At 37.9% G+C, this 19,624-nt stretch overlaps 1 protein-coding gene across 1 annotated transcript in view; it reads left to right on the top strand.

The window, feature by feature from the left end:
- Positions 1-19,323, top strand: part of LOC149792836 (uncharacterized) — a 32,095-nt gene extending 12,772 nt beyond the window's left edge. Inside the window, exons 2-3 of the mRNA XM_089971297.1 lie at positions 14,566-14,765; positions 16,828-19,323. The gene's annotated coding sequence lies outside the window, so the exon portion shown is untranslated. The remainder of the gene's footprint in view (positions 1-14,565; positions 14,766-16,827) is intronic.
- The last annotated feature ends 301 nt before the right edge of the window (positions 19,324-19,624 follow it).

Genomic DNA, 19,624 nt, shown 5'->3' with positions numbered 1-19,624 from the left:
GTGTTTTCCAATTAGTGATTGATCACCAGTGATTGATCACCAGTGATTGATCAATCGCTGTAATGACCGTGGTCCACGAGTTCGTCTATGAGCGTTCGATATACATTTATGTCCATGATACCACCGGCAAATAACCGCCTGCAAATATCAGCGGCCTCATTGATTATTTCCGGAGAGTTATTTCCGGCTCGTTTTCCTCCGATTAGTACTTCCAGCCGTGATATATCACTGAGAACACTACCAGGACAAGTAACGTCTTTACCAACAGAGTATCCTTTTCCGTGCTTTGGTCTTTCACTTTTTACTTTATTGTGGAATATTATATAATTATTATCACGCGGTGGTAATTCATTTTTATATTTATTTGCCAAATACACTATTCTTGTCCAGTCCTTTAACGACCTTATATTTTTCTCGTAGCCGCTATTGATATGCTCATCACGTGCGCCCTTAGCAAAATTTGTAACAGTAAAATCAACTAATTCTTCGTAGCCGAGATTTCTAATTTTATCTATTGTGCTCTTTTTAAGTACATTACGGGGTATATTCCCCTCTTTCTCTATTTCTTCCGGTATTTCTTCCGGTATTTCTTCTTCTGGTTCTCTTGCGGTGGCGCCTAGTTCTTCTTCATCGGCTATTGTAACATAAGGTTCTTGTGGGTCCGTTATAGCGAGTGGTGGCGGCCTCTCCCTCCGTTGGTGTGTTGTAGCAACCGCTATTTTCGCAGGAAGTGTTTTTAGAGACTCTTTTGTTTGCTCGGTCTGAGCCGCTATCTTTTCAAGCGCACCGAGGACGGGCACAGTTGCACTCTTTATCGGAGCAAAGAGCTGTTCACTTCCAACAGCAAAATCAGTTTGTAGTTGTTGCCGCGTTTGAAGTTGTTTTCAGACCCTGTCTCGTAACGGTATGAACTTTTTAAGCGCCGCTAGCCGCTCTCTGGCTAGCCGAGTAGTAAGTGATTCGCCTACCATTATTGCAATTGCTCCGTAATTTCTAATTTCCCGCCGAGTATGGCGGGGGGGTATGTCCCATCGGGGGCTCCACGGAGTTTTCGTCTATAATCCTTCTAATGTTTTTGATCTTACTAGAAATCTCCCGGCGTCGTTCAAAAGCCTGTCCGAGTTTTTTTCGTACTGTCTCAACGGCAGTAAATAGTCCAATAAATGCATTTACGTCATTGCCATACAAGTTTTCATTTATCGTATATTGTAATCGCTTTATAAAAGAATACTCGCGTGGCAAGGTATATCGACCTTTCTTTGATTGCTCGTTAATAATTTCATAATCGGACAATATTTTTTGGTTATCAAGCTTATCAGATAATACAATTCCTTGATTTTTTAATATTAAAATCTCGGTTAATATATTATTGATGTCTTCGATATTCATATTCTTATAAAACATCTTATTTCTAAATAAAAAAAAATTATTTTACAAAATGAACCCTGCGTATCAATCCCGAGGTGTGTTATCTAGTATGAAGTATTTCGTCATGGCGACTTCGTCACGGTGACAAGGATTTATTTATATACGAAAATCGAATTCTGTGACCCGTCTTTTTTGAGATCGCTGTTTTAGTTATATTCTCTGCAACAAATCGAACTGATTTACTACAAATATCGAAGTATCTACCAGCCGCATTCATAGAGTGAAATATTTTTTCTTCGTGCGTTATTGTATCAAACGATTTGACACCCCTTGCTTTTTTTGCGTGTTTACCAGTTCCGCCTTTTTTTACTATTTTCACTCTGAGAGATAGCTTGCAAGTTTATAAGAGAATTATTTTGAGGACATCCATCAATATGATCAATAACGAGACCGTCCTCGATTGGCCCCTTAAACGTTTCATATACCACCCTGTGAACAAGATAAATTTTCTTTCCGGCACTAAACATCAAATACCCCCGATTATTTACGGTACCAACCGGCTTCTTCAGTCTACAATTTCTAACAACGCCGTCGCGAGATGCCTCGTAATTAACGAGCACAGGATGCGGCTGAAATTCTTGGTCCATTTGTATAATAATACTACTTGTCTAATTCATTATTTGGTTTAATTATAAACCTTTCAATGTAGTCCTGAGGAGTTTTAATGATTTTGTCCTTGACTGAGTCGGCGGTGGGGTCAATGACGGCGTTTTTAATTCGCTTGTCGTAATAACGTTCTAACTCCCTGTATCGCTTTCCGCCACAATTGATACACAACTGCGATTTTCCTCTTACACCAACGTGACAAACCAAGCACGGGAGGGGGCCAAGAGAACCATTACGAACGCTTTGTAAATGATACCCGCAGAATTCACCTCTACATGATTTATTGCACGGGGTTGTCGACCCAATCATCAACCATTTGCAGTGATTCATTATACTATATTCTTTCATTTAAATACTTGTTTTAATTATATGGAGGAGTTCGAGAGATTAGCAGCAATTAAGCCCTGGAAAAATATTAAGTTTAATCTCGATAGAGTCCTCAAGGACGCACCAAAAGCGTTAATAAACGATAGAACCCTGTTGAATAAAATACGCGATTGTATCAATGAATTCAAGCGTGATGGTGCATCTCATAGTTGGTCAACATTTCGAATTGATGGTGTTGTTGATGCTACCATGAACGACAACCGCGCAGCAACGATAATATCACACCTTGACGGTAAAAAGTATTTCTTCAGAGTAAAATTCATTGTCCGGGTGGAATCAGGTAATTGGATCATACGTGATAAATTTGAACCGGTTCTCAGCGACAAGAAAACAGTTATTGTTAGCCGCGACTCCAAGCCAGGGCTGTTAACCGGAATTGACAGACCATACTATGAACGAGCGTATCCTGAAACAGCAGTTGTCTATGGAATATACCCGTTAAATAAGAAACCTGATATCGGAAAACTAGCGCCGATGAAACAGTCAACGGGGATAAATTGTGTAGCAGAACGAGTAATAGAGCATTTTACAAATGCGTGTCGAGGAAATAAACTGACCGATTTACGACGTAGCAAAATAAACCAATGGGAGGAGACAGTGCGCGAGCGAGGAGCAACCATCAGCGACATAGCGAAATTAGAAACGTCGCTGAGATTTCCAATAACCGTTACAACGATAACCGGTGAAGTATTATATGAATCAAAGTATAAATCAAATGGAGCCCCAATCAAAATTATTGATCATAACGAACACGCGTGGACGCCCGCGGTCACAATATTTCCACGGGATAGAACAGTAAAGTATATCCCGGGGGAATTCCTGGGAGAGGATGGTTTTCTCGCGGAGAGGAAACTATTTGATGCTATTGCTTGTTTGTGTAAAAACGACCCTGTGTCAGTGTGGTTACTTCGCAGCACTGAAAACGACATGGATACCTTTGATCAGTTTGTAAGACCAAACGGTGAATTATATCGCACTGAAGCGTTTCACAACAAGATGAAAAAAACCGCCATGGAATTTGAAGAGCATGATGAACAACTGCTAACAAATTGTTTTACGATTCCATCGGTTGAGGCTCATGTTGCAGCAAGGAAAAATGCGTGGAGACCAACGCGCAAGGAATTTCTACCGGATGTACAATCCAGTTGTTTGGAATACTATCACGGTGGACTATGGAACACTGAATACAACCGCGACGCCATGATTTCCGTTGATATGGTTGCCTGTTATCCAGCGAGTTTTCTTGGGTATGGACCCGCCGCTGGGTACTTTAAACGATTTGGACACCCCAGACATGAAATGACTCGTGTTGCTATTAATGGACCACTGCCTGATTTTGATTTAACCGGATTCGCTCGCATAGTATCATTTGAATTCGCAGCAGGACTTCATCGCTGTTGTTATATTTGGATCGGTAGACACATGGCTGAAAAGAGATGGCTTCCAATAGCGCTGCTACGGTATATGATTGATTGTAGCATGCTAGTTTCGTTAATTGTCAGTGACGCGATTATATCATACCGGGCGCAGACTGAAGTCTGGTTACCAGAACCGGAACGTCTTGATAGTATAATTGACGAATCCAGAGCACAGATTGATGCCGACGAGGAATATATCATCGAATGGTCCAAAAAGATATTCAACCAACGAAACCGCGAGGGAAAAGATCTCGGTAGAAGAATAATTGGTAAGTTCACACAAGGTGGAAAAAACTGCGACTACAAACGATATTGCTCACGGCTGATTATAGATGACGCAGAATATGATTTCGTAATCAAGGACGCAGTGGCAAAAAATAGATACGTGAACTGCAAAACAGCTTTCTTGTCCAATGGAACAAGGTTGGGTACAGTTGTTACCTACAGCGATGGAGACAGCCCGGCATATCCACATTTGAGGGCGTCTATGCTGGGTTACGCCGCTATCAATTTATTCTCGATGATAAATAGATTCCCCGACACCGCGGTTAGAGTAGCCGTTGATTCATTTTATATAGACGTAAAGTACAAGGGAAACTTAGCCGAGTTTACTAGTCCGGACGAGAGTTGGGGTATATGGAGAATTAAAAATGAAATACGACGCGATTATTCCCCGTCAGCAGATGTCACCGTTGAAAATAGTTACTTACGCGGTGATAAATTGTCAGAATGGTCTAATGCACCACCGTGTTCTGATCCAATTTGTAGATATAAAAGTTTATTTAAGCGGCTGTGGCGGGTCAGGAAAGACGACTCGGGCAATTGAATTATTTCGAACGCGGGCAAGTATAATCGTGCTTACACCGACCCATAGACTAGCGCGAGAGATAAAACAACGAAATGTTGACGCCGTTACTTATCACAGCTTTTTTCGATACAGCGGCGGTGAGTGGACTCCTGATCGAATGGGGGAAAAATTTATTCCTGAGGTTATCATCTGGGATGAGATATGTACTGTTTCGTTAGATACTTTACAAATATTTCTTGAGTGGTTGCTGCGCGCGAATACAGCGGTAATCATGTGTGGCGACCATGGCCAACCACCACCATTTGTCGGCGAGGGTCCACATGATTGGTTAAGGGGTTTTGTGGACTATTATGAAGAAACCGATACTGATTACCGAACACTTGATGAACAACTGCGCGAGGTTAAAAAATTAATCAGATTACAGCCGGATAGAGTTCAATGTGAAATAATCCGCGAGGTGATTCCGGAAACGCCGTTAAATGAATTCTGGGAAACATGGAGACCAAACGATTTGATTGTAGCGAGTAGAAAGATAGTCAGAGACACACTTCAGCGGAAGTTGTTTGCGTTGCATAAGGAAAAGTTTCCAACGCGTCCAGTGCCGTTGTGTTATAGACCCGCGGACACACGGCGGCAGAACATTGAAGCTGAAATCCCGGGCCCGACAGCGTCAGGGACAAAAAAACAAATTCTCGTGCTGAATGATATTGTGCTCGTTGATATCAGCGTCGTCGAGGACGCGCTACGTGCTGATAAATCCCCGTGGACGCTAGGATACGCAACGACAATACATTCCTCGCAAGGATTGACTATGACGGATACAATTGTTTGGATAGTTGATAATCGCATCGAATGGTCAAATCTAGTCTATCTTGCAGTGTCCAGAGTACGGAGAATGAATCAGCTTCGAAGAATTGTTATTGACGAAGCCAGTGACAAAGTCACCGACAACGATGACATTATTGATGCTAGCGTCATTGATAGAAAACTCTCGGGTTACCGCCAACAGGACAAAAAAAAAAACAGCGGCGTTTTGATATTGATGCCGAATTAATAATTGCGTTACGACAACAACAGAATAATCACTGCGCGAGTTGCAATTGTGTAATGCGCTGGCGTTATTCGGATAAAGACGCTCGCCAATTTACCGTGGACAGGATCGATAACAGTCTCGGTCATGTCAAAAACAATGTGAGGTTAACTTGTCTTGAGTGCAATAGACGCAACGGCGCTAGTTAAGGCCACGTGGGGACAATTGAGTATCGTCAGGTATCACTTGTAGTTACTCGCGAGTAAACCCCCGCTGTGGGGCAGTTGAATCCAGTCTATAGATCGGTGGTCTACCAGTTGATCGTGTTATCGTTGATATGTTATGTGTGGTAACACTCCAAATAGGATCAGTAGCTCTTTTTTTACCGCCTTCAAGCTCTCCTGGTTCATACAGATATCTAACAGTGACATCGCCGAGAATCGGCTTGGAAACGCTATCTATTTTTGATCTTCCGGGTATATACTTTTTTTTTAATCGCGTCGCTGGGCTTCATGTTGATTGCTCGGGTAATCTCGTTATTTAACGCTGAAATTACGCCTGGCAACCTTTTGACCCATTCACGAGATCGTTTTTCTTGGATGAATTCCTTCGCGTATTGATACCCAAATAACCGTTCAGCAAGAGTCCGATTGAATCGTTCAACAATTGCCTGATCACGATGTAGCGCAGTATGACCTCGTCGTATCGCGACGCTATGATGTTTCAGCGTTGATAAAACAGCGCCGCGAAATTCACTACCAAGATCAACTTGTAATAGATTTGGCCAGCGCAGAGGACCCCTTCGGTAAATCCGCTCAAACGCATCGGTTACTTCAGTTACTGACTTTGTTTTTAACGGCTCCGCTTGTTTGTATCGACTCGCAACATCAACTACGGTTAGCGCGTATTTGTAACCGTTGTCATGCGGCAGAAATAGTATATCAGCCTGATGAACTTCATTGGGTACGCTGACATCAAAGTGTGAGAAGTTGATTTGTTTAGGTGGTGGTAGATAGATTTGCCATATAGCCTGTTTGGATAACCAATTAGCCGCAACGGCCTTTGTTACCTTTGCAGCGCTTGCGAGTTTACCAATTGCGGCCTTCCCCTTCCAGTATCCTCTCGGAGAATAATAGATGGATTCCATGTTGTTATTATAAACGCTAGCGTTTTCAATTACCAGCGCGAGAAGCTCCGCTTCCAATCATTAATTTACCTTTCATAGCCGATTTTACCAACCATGAAGCCAATTTTTCTTTGAATGATTTATCAGGAATAGCATTTAACGCGTGAATTAATTTTACATCCGCGATATGACGCTGTTGCAGATCGCTACTTTTGTAGTAAGCAACATCATGAGCATGACACGCCTTATCGATAGCGTTTATTGGATACTCACCGGGTTTGGGCTGATTTTGATCATCGAGTCTGATATCTAATCGTGTTCCGGGGCCACAGTAGCTATATCCTGGGAGGTGCTTTTCTCCTGGATACTTTGCCCACGGTGTTCCGGGGAGTTTTGATAACTTGGCTGCAATATCACCTCCTCGCTTTTTTTTAAAACATCCCCGGGTCTAGCAGAAATAAATCTAAATTTCTTTGTACCGCATTGTACACACTTACCAGTAAGTGCCGATCTGTTATTTCTTGTTGTAACGGTTGTCATATCATTTGTGCCAGTACGCACTCTACACTTCACACAATATAGATCCATAATTTATGTATAGAGATATGAATATAATTGATTTTTCGACGACTAAAACGAGAGAACCAGTTAAGCATGTTGCAGCGTTACCAAACTCGATCCGGATGATTATCATCGGACCATCTGGATCCGGCAAGACGCAATTGTTACTCAATTTAATAATGAGATGGATGAAGTGGGATAAGTTGTATTTAATCGCCCCTAGCGTAGATGATCAACGATGCTACGAGGTGTTGAAAGATTTTAACGAGAATGCATCAGCGATCGCTGAAAAAAATGTTATTGAGTTTATTACAGATATCAGTGATGCACCAGGCATTGATGATATTGATGGCGACGTTAACAATCTAGTCGTGTACGATGATGTTATGTTAGACAATCAAAAAAACCCAGCTAGGATATTTTCCAGAGGCAGACATAAAAACACCGACGTGATATATGTCACTCAACGATACACTCAGATTCCAAAAGTAATCAGAGACAACTGTAATATTCTTGCTGTATTCAACGGCGTTGATACACACACGCTACGAAATATTTGGCAGACATGGTGCGGCGGTGACATGGACTTTAATGGTTTTCGAAACTTTTTTAGTCATGCTCAGTCGACCCCACATGGATTTGTAACGATAAATTTACATGATCCTCGGACACGATATCGTATCGGACTTGACCAAATATTCGGTTAGTTGTAAATAATTTTCATTGTAAATAGCCCCTTAGCAGCGGGGGGGGGGGGGGGTAATGACATCGACATCGACGCGGTCGTCGCTGTGTTTACCGGACGCTGACAAAACTGGGATCGGCGCGCAGAAAGTGTATTAAACCAGATGACGTCACCGTCGTGTAGGATGGACCGTCGTCGTTTTTTTTTTTACCGGCGCTGACGATACCGGATCCGCTGAGTGCAGAAAGTATTAATTAAGCAAAATAACGATTGGACAAAATGTCGGATTCGCCCCCCCCCCCCTGCTCTTGTTCATTTTAGTGGTCTCCAATTGAATTAGAGGTCAGCAATTCTTGTTAATCAACAAATAGTAATTGAGGTTTATAATTGATTTATAGACTTCTTTAACTGATCTGCATTGATCTTTGAAACTAGAGAGCTTTGAATTTAATAGCCTTTATGTAAATACATCTACCCGTATATGAAATAAATATTTTCATGATAAAAAAATAACAATGAGAATAAATTTAAAAAGGATATATATATATATATATATATATATATATATATATATATATATATATATATATATATATATATATATATATAGTATGAAAGGGGCCCCGAGTTGTCTAAAGCGCTCACCGTTACTGATCACTGCCATCTCACCTCTGGCTGCGTGAGTTCGAGTCTCGGATTCGGCAAATGAGGTTATGCGAGAAAGCTTGCCAGTAGCTTCTTGTGGGTCGGTGGTTCTTTCCGGGGGTTTCTCGGGTTCTTCCTCCACCATTTATACTGGCCGCCATGTATAGCCTATCTTGTACTGAAAAATGGCGTTAAACCCTACAACAACAATAACAACATAGTATGAAAAGAATTTATATCTGGAAAAGGGGATAAAATAATGTTTTACACTTATACGTAAATTCTCACAATTTCTTTTGTCCTTTAGACAAGTATATTGAGATCATATAATCTGCTTTGTATTGATGTTTATTTATTGCACAAATAATTCTTACTCTTTCTCGCAGTGGTGAGTCTTTAGACTGGCTGTCCCCTTATTTTCCCCAGTGAAAATAATACAATTTCAAGGGATAATGAGCATAAAATTTCCCGTATTCAAAATAAAATCAAAGTCTTACGAAGATTCTGTCTAGTTGCTTTCTTACCATCTCACTTAGAAGTAGATATTTACAATATATATTTTTTATATGTAAATCGCTTTGGCTTCTTTTCCCCAACATATATCATTTCAGCAACTTATGATTTGTCATGACGTTCAAGCAAGTGCCTTGCTATTGTAAACCGGTGCATTCTAAACTCACCACTTACTTATATTTAACTGTATATTATTATCACTAGTACAATTAACTATTATTAACTACACCATGGTTGATCAATTCTTCAACTGAAAGAGATGTGAAAATCAGAAAATCAAAACTGTAGAAATCAGTCTCAATAGTTTATGTACGACACAATCCACAGTTAACCAAATTACATTACTATGAATACAACGATATATGAATGTAAGACTGGTCTTATATTAACTATATCGGAATGTAGAATCACATTACTATGAATAAAACGATCTCGCGTAAAGCATGTGACTAGTTTCATGTACTTCTGGAATTCTATATCCGTTATTTATAATTGGCGTATGGAATGTCTACTTTAAAATAAATAATTTCTTTTGAAAAGTAACATTGAATTGTTTGCGTCAACCTTCATTATAATTGATATACATCAAACTTTTATTAGTTAACACTGGTCAATCTACTGATCAACGATCAGAGTACTTAATAATATGGTCTAACGTATGTCATCCATCCGTCTGTATGCCATTGCTACTCCTCAAAACTACTTGGGAAGGATTGTCTTTTTTGGAGTCAACATCTTCTGTATTTGTATGACTTTAACAAAGAGACACTTAGGCCTAGACAATACTTAACGTGGCTAGTTTACAACTTTATAACATGTAGACCCCAACAGCTCCGGTGACTTAGTGGTTAGAGCGTCCGCCTCTGATGCGGAAGGTCGCGGGTTCGAATCCCGATCGAGTCATACCAAAGACTTATAAAAATGATACTAATAGCTGCCTCGCTAGGTACTCAGCATTAAGAGGTTAGTGTTATGTCTGGTCGGCCTGGTGTCAGGACAATGTGAATGGGTGGGACATGATGTTTCATGTCTGCGGCATGATTCCTCAGTGCTAGACATCACTATGAACTGCCACACTGTATATACATCGGAGTGATATGACTGCGATTTTTTTTTAAAGCTACGTTAAAAATCCAAATCACACACACTTAAATGATATGTATAATGTCCAACGAAGGGAACATATGGCGGTTTTAAGAGTGAGTGGCCCTTAATTATGCATAATGTGAACACGAGTTGAAATCTTGAACTAGTTCTTTATTTATACACACTTTGTATTAATACTGAAGTGCGTTCTAGGGTATGATGGACTCTGTATAAAACCTCGAATATGACCTATTGCATGGACTGATACAGATGTGATAATGACGAGTCAGTTTATTTTAAGGTGATACATTTGGTTTTTGCTTTAATAATATGGAATAGGTGAAATGTGATTGCCCAGTAATTTTTTTTTGGGTACAGTTGCAGCTGTGGAATTAAGTCATTATTTTTTAACCGCTCCGGTAGCCTTGTGGTTAGAGCGTCCGCCTCGAATGCGACAGGTCATGGGTTCGATCCCTGGCCGAGTCATACCAAAGAGCTGGTACTAACAGCTGCCTCGCTTGGCGCTCAGAACTAAAGAGCTTAGTGTTAGGACTGGTCGGTCTGTTGTCAGGATAATGTGACTGGGTGGGACATCATGCTACATGTCTGTGGCATGATTCCCCAGTGCTAGACATCACTATAAACTGCCACACTGCAGACATTGTAGCGATATGACTGAAAAATTATTAAAGCTACGTTAAAAATCCAAATCACACACACACTCTCTTTTTTAAATTGTTGCTAATAGTTTCTATATTTGTATCAGTATGAAGCGACGTGCACACAATAACCTTCGTAATATTAGAAGAAATTTCCTGGGGAGAGAGACAGGGACAGAAACAGAGAGAGGGCTAAGATTCTGCAATATATTAAAATTCTACAATAAACGAAATTTATAATGTGCTCTCTTGCATTTTAATTATTCATATTTTAGAATTAAATATTTACTATAGTGAGAAACGTTACAGTTTTCATGAGCAAAGTATGATCAGGTTTTAGTTTATATCAATATAGAATTTGTTTTTAAAATATCATTGTCTTTTAATAATGATGCATGCCAAAAGATAAAGGCCATGTATAGTTAACTAAAGAGAACAAGTGTTTCATATCACTGCACTATGGGAACATCACTCTTTCCAAAACAGAGTTCAAAAGACACTACAAGAATCAAATTTGTTATAGTATACTGACACTAAATATCATAGGAACAATTTGTAAAAGTAAATCATTGTATAGATATGAATTTGAACCAATACATTTTAAGTGCATGGAATATGTAACGCTTGGCTCATGAGACAGATATGCGTATTAAACAATGGTAAGTAGGCGGTATTTTTCACATCTTGTTGCAATTCACAGATGCTATACGGAATATTTCTTTTTAAACGGACTTTTCCAAAATGACTAAAAAATAAGGGTAAACATACCCCAAACAATGTGTCATCAACAATTATACAAAACACTAATCAACGTCAAGTGATTATAAGGGTGGTGGTGGTGGTAATAATACTAAGAAGAGTATTTTAATTTTTAAAGAACTTTTTTTTTTATAAATGATAATAATAAAGAGAGAATGCACTAAACAGCCTTACTAAGAATTATACAATTTCAAGCATCAGAGAATTCCACAAAATCATAAACAAGGTTAGGCACTGAAGTGGAAGAGCTTTGTCAATTATGATGTTCACGAATGACCATCGTCTTACAATGCAGTCTACAATCATGACAAAAGACATCTATGAAAACATTCCTACCACTACTATCAATCAAGGGCAAAATCAAGCACACAATTTAAATTAAATATACATTACACCTTTATAGATTTATTCATTGATAATACAATGGCATCATATTTCTGCAACCAGTGATTCACTTTAACATTGATTACAACAAAACTTTGTATAAATTATAATCGTTCAAAACTATGCAAGATTATTATATTCCTGCATATCTTTTTTTTCTCATTACTTTCTTACCTTACCTGTAGGTCCTGTTTTCTATACGTGGTCAGATTGCAGTTGATAGTTTGCATTAGCTTAACCTTGTATATGACTACAATGATGTGTTATTCTCTTTAAATTTATAGTTTGGAGCTACAGTTTTAATGACTTTTTTAAATTTGACTAATCTCATAAAATTATTTAATAATATATATATATATATATATATATATATATATATATATATATATATATATATATATATATATATATATATATATATACGGTCAGTTTTCATTTTTTGTATTGAGATGTTAATATTTTTATTAGTGTATTAATTTGTATTGAAAATGTCAAGCAAATCATTTGATGGAATAAACATTCTTCCCTATACTTTGTTATTTTTATCTTCATAAGGTATACTATTCCATGGACGTTATAGAATGCCTGTCCAAAAACACACAATATATCAAGGTCATGACAATTAACACTCATAAGGAAAACGCTTCCATAAACATCATAGAACATTTGTTCAGAAACACACAATTAATCTATCAAGGTCATGAAAATTGACACACATAAGAATAAATAAATTCTTATCATCGCACTATTATATATTGATATTATCAGACTGTTTGATATTGAAGCTATCACACTATTATATATTGATATTATCAGACTGTTTGATATTGAAGCTATCACACTATTATATATTGATATTATCAGACTGTTTGATATTGAAGCTATCACACTATTTGATACTGATATTATGACACTAATTATATTGATATTATCACACTATTTAGGTTTGGAACTTTTACATGGTATCAGTACTGGCGCCACAACTAGTCAACTAGTCATGTGGTTTTCTGCCGGATAGCCACGCAAATTTGTAATATTATGGTTATGATAATAATAATAAAAAAATATTTGCAGATTACTTTGCTCTCAAAGATTTCGTATGTCTTATTTCATAGTTTAGTTTGACTTTTGATACTGTGAATCACATTCTTTTGAAAGCAACACGTCTTGCAGTTTGAGATAGATTGGAGTGAAACTTGGTTATAATATGGTCATAGCATGAAAATATCGAGAATCTTTTATGAGTGCCCGTCATCAATTACCGTTAAAGAAAAGGGTTGGATAATTTCTCTCTCTTGCGAGCATGGTCGAAATAAGCACAAATATGATCCAATTTGTCGTGAAACAGTCCAGTCTGTATTTGACCATACTAATTAATAGTGAATTGAAATGACTGAAACAATCGGATACACTGTTCGTTCCGCCTTTCTTTTCCATGATGGTATAGTTTGTTACATACAGGAATAATGATGTGGGTAAACAACACACCAGTCAACTTATCGACAACATTTATTAATCTAACATAGATAACAATTATTTTAATAAGATCTGTCGTTGTCATTGTGTCAGTTCGATTTTACGATTCCACAGAAAGACACACATAGGCAAAGAAAAATATGTGTGGATTCACTCAGAACAGTAAAGATTTCAAAAATTCAACTTAGAATAATGTTTTCCACATTTGAAGTGTTCACGATTTGTAACATGGGATACAGCTCATATTCACATGCAATGGAGCTGTGTGAAATGCACCAGTGAAGCTGTAAACGACTAAAATGTGAAAAACTCAAATATTCGCATAAAACAACGTTTTTTAAAATAAAATTTCGTAACTTTTCACCCATAATGCATTTGGCGCAAGAATATCACTGACAATAAAGAATGAAAGACATCTGAGAAAGTTAATTTGTTTTGTGTCATTTGGATAGGGACGCCATCCACTCACCCATGTCTTAATATGGGTTGGTTTAGTTTTGCCTTTGTGGTATCTAACTCCAATTTGCAGCTGATGATGGGCTGTACATGACGGTCAGCATTTTTGGTGCAGGAAAAGCACGGAAAGAAACACTGACCCTCTGGAAGCTACTGTCAAGCTTTCCCACATACACTAATTGGCTGAGCATAAACTAGAAATCATACAGAGGTGAGATGTGTCATGTATATGGGTGGGACATCGTGTTACATGTCTGTAGCATGACGCCCCAGAGACAGACATGACTATAAACTGCCACACTGCAGATATCGTAGCAGTATGACTGAAAACATGTTAAAAGCTGTATTCAAAATCCAACACACACACACACACTTAATAAGGCTAGATATTTCAGCCAGGTAGCATTTCGCTTGTCGCCGACTTGACAATTTGGCAGACGAAACTAGAACCTTTAAAAATATTATATTTCTGCATTGTCACCAGGGCCTGCATTCTATATTTTCTCTCACGTGATTCTATGTAATTTTTTTTCCCCAGAGGATAATTAGGATACTGGTCGACGAAGAGTGGAATACTCGTCCTGGGAGAACTCGCCTCATGGAGAATTCGCCCTGGAAGAACTCGCCCCATGGAGATCTCGCCCTGGAAGACCTCATCCCAGGTGTCAGGAGAAGTCGCCCCATGGTGGTCGGAGAAGTCGCCCAAATGCGCCTTGAGAAGTTGCCCAAGGATCATAGGTAATAAATCTGAGATGTCGCCACATGGTGGTTGCCGCATTATTTATTGCTGTTTCTCTTCAACCTAATAACTTATTAAATCTATAAAATGTACAGCTTTTCAACTTTTCCATTTGATCAACTCCGCTTCTGTACTTAACGAAATAAAAGTATCTGCCGCTTTTTGTTCTGCTCTTCAAATCATTAGATGCATCTTATTTAGAAAAAATAGAGCGGATGTAAGCATGATGTGACGTTTGAAGTTTTATATAAGAAAGGGTTCCAACCTAATAACCAAAGCAATCCTGAGATGACTTTATTCCATGGACCTCTATAACCCGAAATCGACTGAATTGGTGCTGACCGGAAGCCAATAAGCCAAAGGGTTATAGCACCATCACTATAATTGAGCAAATTAATCTGATATTTCATGGAGATTTGCCTTTTTGAGGTGGGGGGATCTCCCTGTCTGATCTTTTCAGACCATCGAAGTGAGTAAACCCCCCCCCACTGTAATATTACCCGAAGGCTCAGTACGTTTGCTGTACCAAAGGTGCTAGTGTATGCTGTATTCTTTGCGACTTATGATTTTTGTATTATTTAATGATTTAATTACAATATTTATATTTTGTATATTTGTGTGGATGTGTAATTGATTGGTATAAAGTTTGTCCTTGCGGATTTTTTTTTATAGTTTGTCCTTGCGGATCTTTTTTTTCCTCCTAATTATTTTCATTTTATTACAATTTCAGATAAAAGGTCCAACTCTCGACTGTCGTATTCTGTTTTTTTTTTTTTTTCTTTCTTTCTAATACCTCGTCGTACGTAAGATTATAGTAATCTTTCTTCCTTTTCCTTTCACTTTTTTCTTCAGATGTTTTTGATTGATCTTCTTTTTGATTTTCATGATTTAAGGACCTTCTTGCCTTTTGTTCATTTTCTTTGTTGTTGTTGTTGTTCCTTTCCCTGTTCTACAGCCCATGTCGTTGAAGCTTTTTAAGTATTTTGTATTGCATTTGCTGTGTTTCCTACTTGTGTTGTTTTCCTCATCTCGCTGGATTTTGTGATGTCAGCTCTTCTTTTTTTTATTTTATTTTTTTTCCCGTGTGTTTGGGGCTCTTCACTATTGTAATGCTGGGTTTGTTCCGATTTTTGCTGTTGACTTGTTTCGTGACTGTGTTGTTTTTCTTGTTGTCGGTTCTGCTTCTGTTTTCCCGTGTTTTGTTAGTCGCCGGTCGGCTTATTTTACTTGTGGTTGTTTATTAGCTGTCTGTTTGTGATAAATTGTTAATCTGCTTATGTGGGTTGCCCCTTCTGCTCTTAGTTGTAATGTTGGGCATTTCTTTTGTGAGTGTCCCGCTTTCCCACCGTTTTTTTTTACACTTCCTATGGTAGATGCAACCTTTACGACGAATCCATGTAAGAAAAAGACTTTCCTCAAACTGGGAAATCCGGGGTGGGTGTCCAGTCTTGCCTTCTCGACCTTGATTTGAAAATTCCTTTTGAATATTTCCGCTATTGTTTCTAGAGGAATTTCTAGGAGTATGTCTCTTATATGTAGTTCCCTTGTTCTTTTATTATTTTTTTTTTACATTTTCGCAGAATTCGTGATGGTTATTTAATATTGACAATCTGCCCTCCTGTTTCCATATTCCCATAGGGTACTATCGATGAGTTCCCATTTGGTCTTAGAATGTAGGCCCTATCTTTCTATTGAGCGCTTTGGCTTGTTTATTGAAATCTGGGTTACTTATTCCTCAAGCAACCAAAACCGTTGTCATTGATGGTCTCTTTTCTACAGGGTATCCTTTATGTCAATTTTTGTTTTCCTTTTTGTAACAATGATTTTTTAAATGCTCCATCTTCTGTCTCAATTCTCTTTGTGTCTAAATATTTCTCCAATTCCGAGAGTTCTCTGATATGTGCCATTCCTGATTTTCTCGTGCAGCATGTGAGTATAGTTCACATTTTTCCATGTTCTTGTAGACTTATAATTTTTGATTCTATATTTATGAGTAATTTTATATTCGTTAATCACAGTATTTGCACAAAGTTAAAACAAACTTGTAATTTGTTATTCCAGTCCTGTGTTAAAATCCTGTGAACTTTCGGGCTGTTTGTTTCGTGTGTACCATTGCAGATGACTTTACTTTTCAAAACTGAGTATCAGACATGTTATGGAGATTTGCTAACCACTGACGAATGTTAACTGAACTCAGTAAAAAGCATCACTGACGCCTACTCAGGAAATACGGTCGCTACTCAGATAAACATCATGTCTTATGCGCAGAATTCGGACGGTTTCTGAAAGCTCGGTTGTACTACTCCCGTCATTAATTTTATTTGTGCTTGTTTGTCAATGTTCGTAATTTAATTATTTCTCAATAAAATAAAATGTTTAAAGTTTGCACAAAGTTGAACGAGAAGTTTGAAAAAAAGTAGTTTTACTAAATTTCACATGCAAAATAAACATGATTACGTTATTTCATTATATATAACAACCGCATTATCACGCGTACTAACGAGACTTTGTTGCCTTTAATGCATATTTGAACTGCTCGACGTACTTGGGACATAATGAGAAAACATCTCTAAAAACAAATTTAAATCTCACATTTAAATCCTGGACTAAACTGAATAATATTTCACACGGTCCGAATCAGCTTGAACGTTGTGCCGAATCAGTCAGTAATTTGTACAGGATCAGCCTGGTCCGAGTTTGAGAGTAAATACCACATTAATGAATAATGTTTATTAAAATAGATATATCAAACAAGAAAGTTAATAGTAACTTGTGTTTAAAAGCTTTTCTCGTGGTTTTCCGGTATGTGTTGTTATAAGAAATATAACCCGTTTATGCGACCACACAGACTTTTAATTATAAGTGATATGTTTTTGTGTTATCGACATTACACTAACGTATGAATGCCAAATGGGAAGGAATGGTTTACTATACAGCGAGTGGAAATCAGTCTTAAACATAAGTGTGGACGAAAACTGCATATTCATCCGATGGAGTTGCATACAAAATCAAAGGTGCACAATAAATTGATGTTGGATACATTGAATAACATAGCGTAAATATATATTTATTGTTGTTTCATTTAGTAGATAAATTTTACTTATTAAAGTTGGAGAAAAAGAATTTTAAAAATGAGGATTTTTCCAGTACCCATGTTGATATAATGGTAGAATATAAATATCACAGTTAAACAACGATATAAAGTAAGGATTTCAAAACGAATACTTTTTTGCTACGAATATTGAAACAGTTTTGCCATATAACTGTCAGATATGAGCAACGATGGAAAACAACGGCAGTAGTTCCCATATTGTTTAGCACCAAGCGTAGGATCGTCTAAGAGAATGGAGAAGAAAAAAAAAACAACTTATTGGGATATGCGGTTAACAGCTTCAATCAAGGAAAATGTATTCAACGATCTATTTGACAATCTGAATCATCTACTTACTCAAAAATTACCGTGACCCTATATAGTACGTTTGATAAAATAATTACATTCAGGGTCGTAGAGAGCGATCACGAGCCCTGGGGTAAGAAACACCCGGCCTCTCCTAGTTCTTGTACAAGCTAAGTTTGTCTTTTATAAAATTAAAAAGAGTTGTACGGCCCAGGCCCCCTTATGGGCTGTTATAATATATCCCCCGTTGCCCCACCCCCGTTGTAGGTCCTGATTACATTTATTTGAACATTGATGAATTTAAATCAGTTGCGCACGGGACTTAGATTTTGTCAAAATTGGTGAAGAACAAAACTGTTATATCAGATGCAAAACAACGATGACTCAGGCTTTTTTTATGCAATCAAATCAATTCTAAATAATGCCGTAGGCCTAATTGAACCCCTGATACCAACAATCTTAATTTTGAAACAAGTGCTCATGTTCTTTTCGTAGAAGTCCGATGAAACAATAAAATAATCTGTTATATGATGTAACAGACAGTGAGGATCCGTTGCTGAATCGATTGAAATTTGTTTAATATCATACCTCACTAGAAGGCGTATCCATTGCTGTGCAATGCACAAACGAATATGTAACTGTTGATCACCATACAAATATGAATTGAATTGTACAACATTTTCGCGTACGCTGAAATGGAACCCCAGATGATACGCATTAGTGACAGGCCATTCAAATGTGAACTTTGTGGGAAATTGTTTAGAAAGCGGCCTAACTTAACCAAACACTTGAGGATACACACTGGTCAAAAACCATACAAATGTAACGTATGTGATAAACGGTTTACAGAGAAATCGGGGGTGAACAGTCACATGAAAATACATACTGGTGACAAACCATTCGAGTGTGAATTATGTGGCAAATCGTTTGGCATGAACTCTTCTTTGACTATACACATTAGAACACATACTGATGACAAACCATACACATGTAAAGTATGTGGCAAAATGTTTCGCCATAGTTCTGCCTTGTCTACACATTTATGGATACACTCTGGTGACAAGCCATACAAATGCGAAGTGTGTGGTAAAACGTTTAGCGTCAACTTGAGATTGAAAAATCACATGCGGATGCATACTGGTGACAAACCATTCAAGTGTGAAATCTGTGGTAAATCGTTTGGCGTCAATTCCTATTTGACTCGACACTCTAAGACACATACTGGTAATAAGCCATACACATGTAAAATTTGTGGCAAAGCTTATACACAGAACGCTAATTTGTCTAAGCATTCGAAGAAACACCCCGGCGATAAAACAACACAAATATAGCATTTGGGGTAAATCATTTAACAAGAACTATATATTGCAGAATCTCACGAATGAAAATGCTGGTGACAAGCCGTATATATCTGGAATATGTGGAAATTTCTTTAGCCACAGCATGGATATGCCAAGGTTA

This window comes from Sinohyriopsis cumingii, chromosome 9 (assembly GCF_028554795.1).
Source record: "Sinohyriopsis cumingii isolate HCF-2022 chromosome 9, ASM2855479v2, whole genome shotgun sequence".
In the NCBI taxonomy this organism is placed as follows: domain Eukaryota; kingdom Metazoa; phylum Mollusca; class Bivalvia; order Unionida; family Unionidae; genus Sinohyriopsis; species Sinohyriopsis cumingii.
The sequence above is the reverse complement of the archived record's forward strand: the minus strand, read 5'-3'. Positions and strand labels throughout refer to the sequence as shown.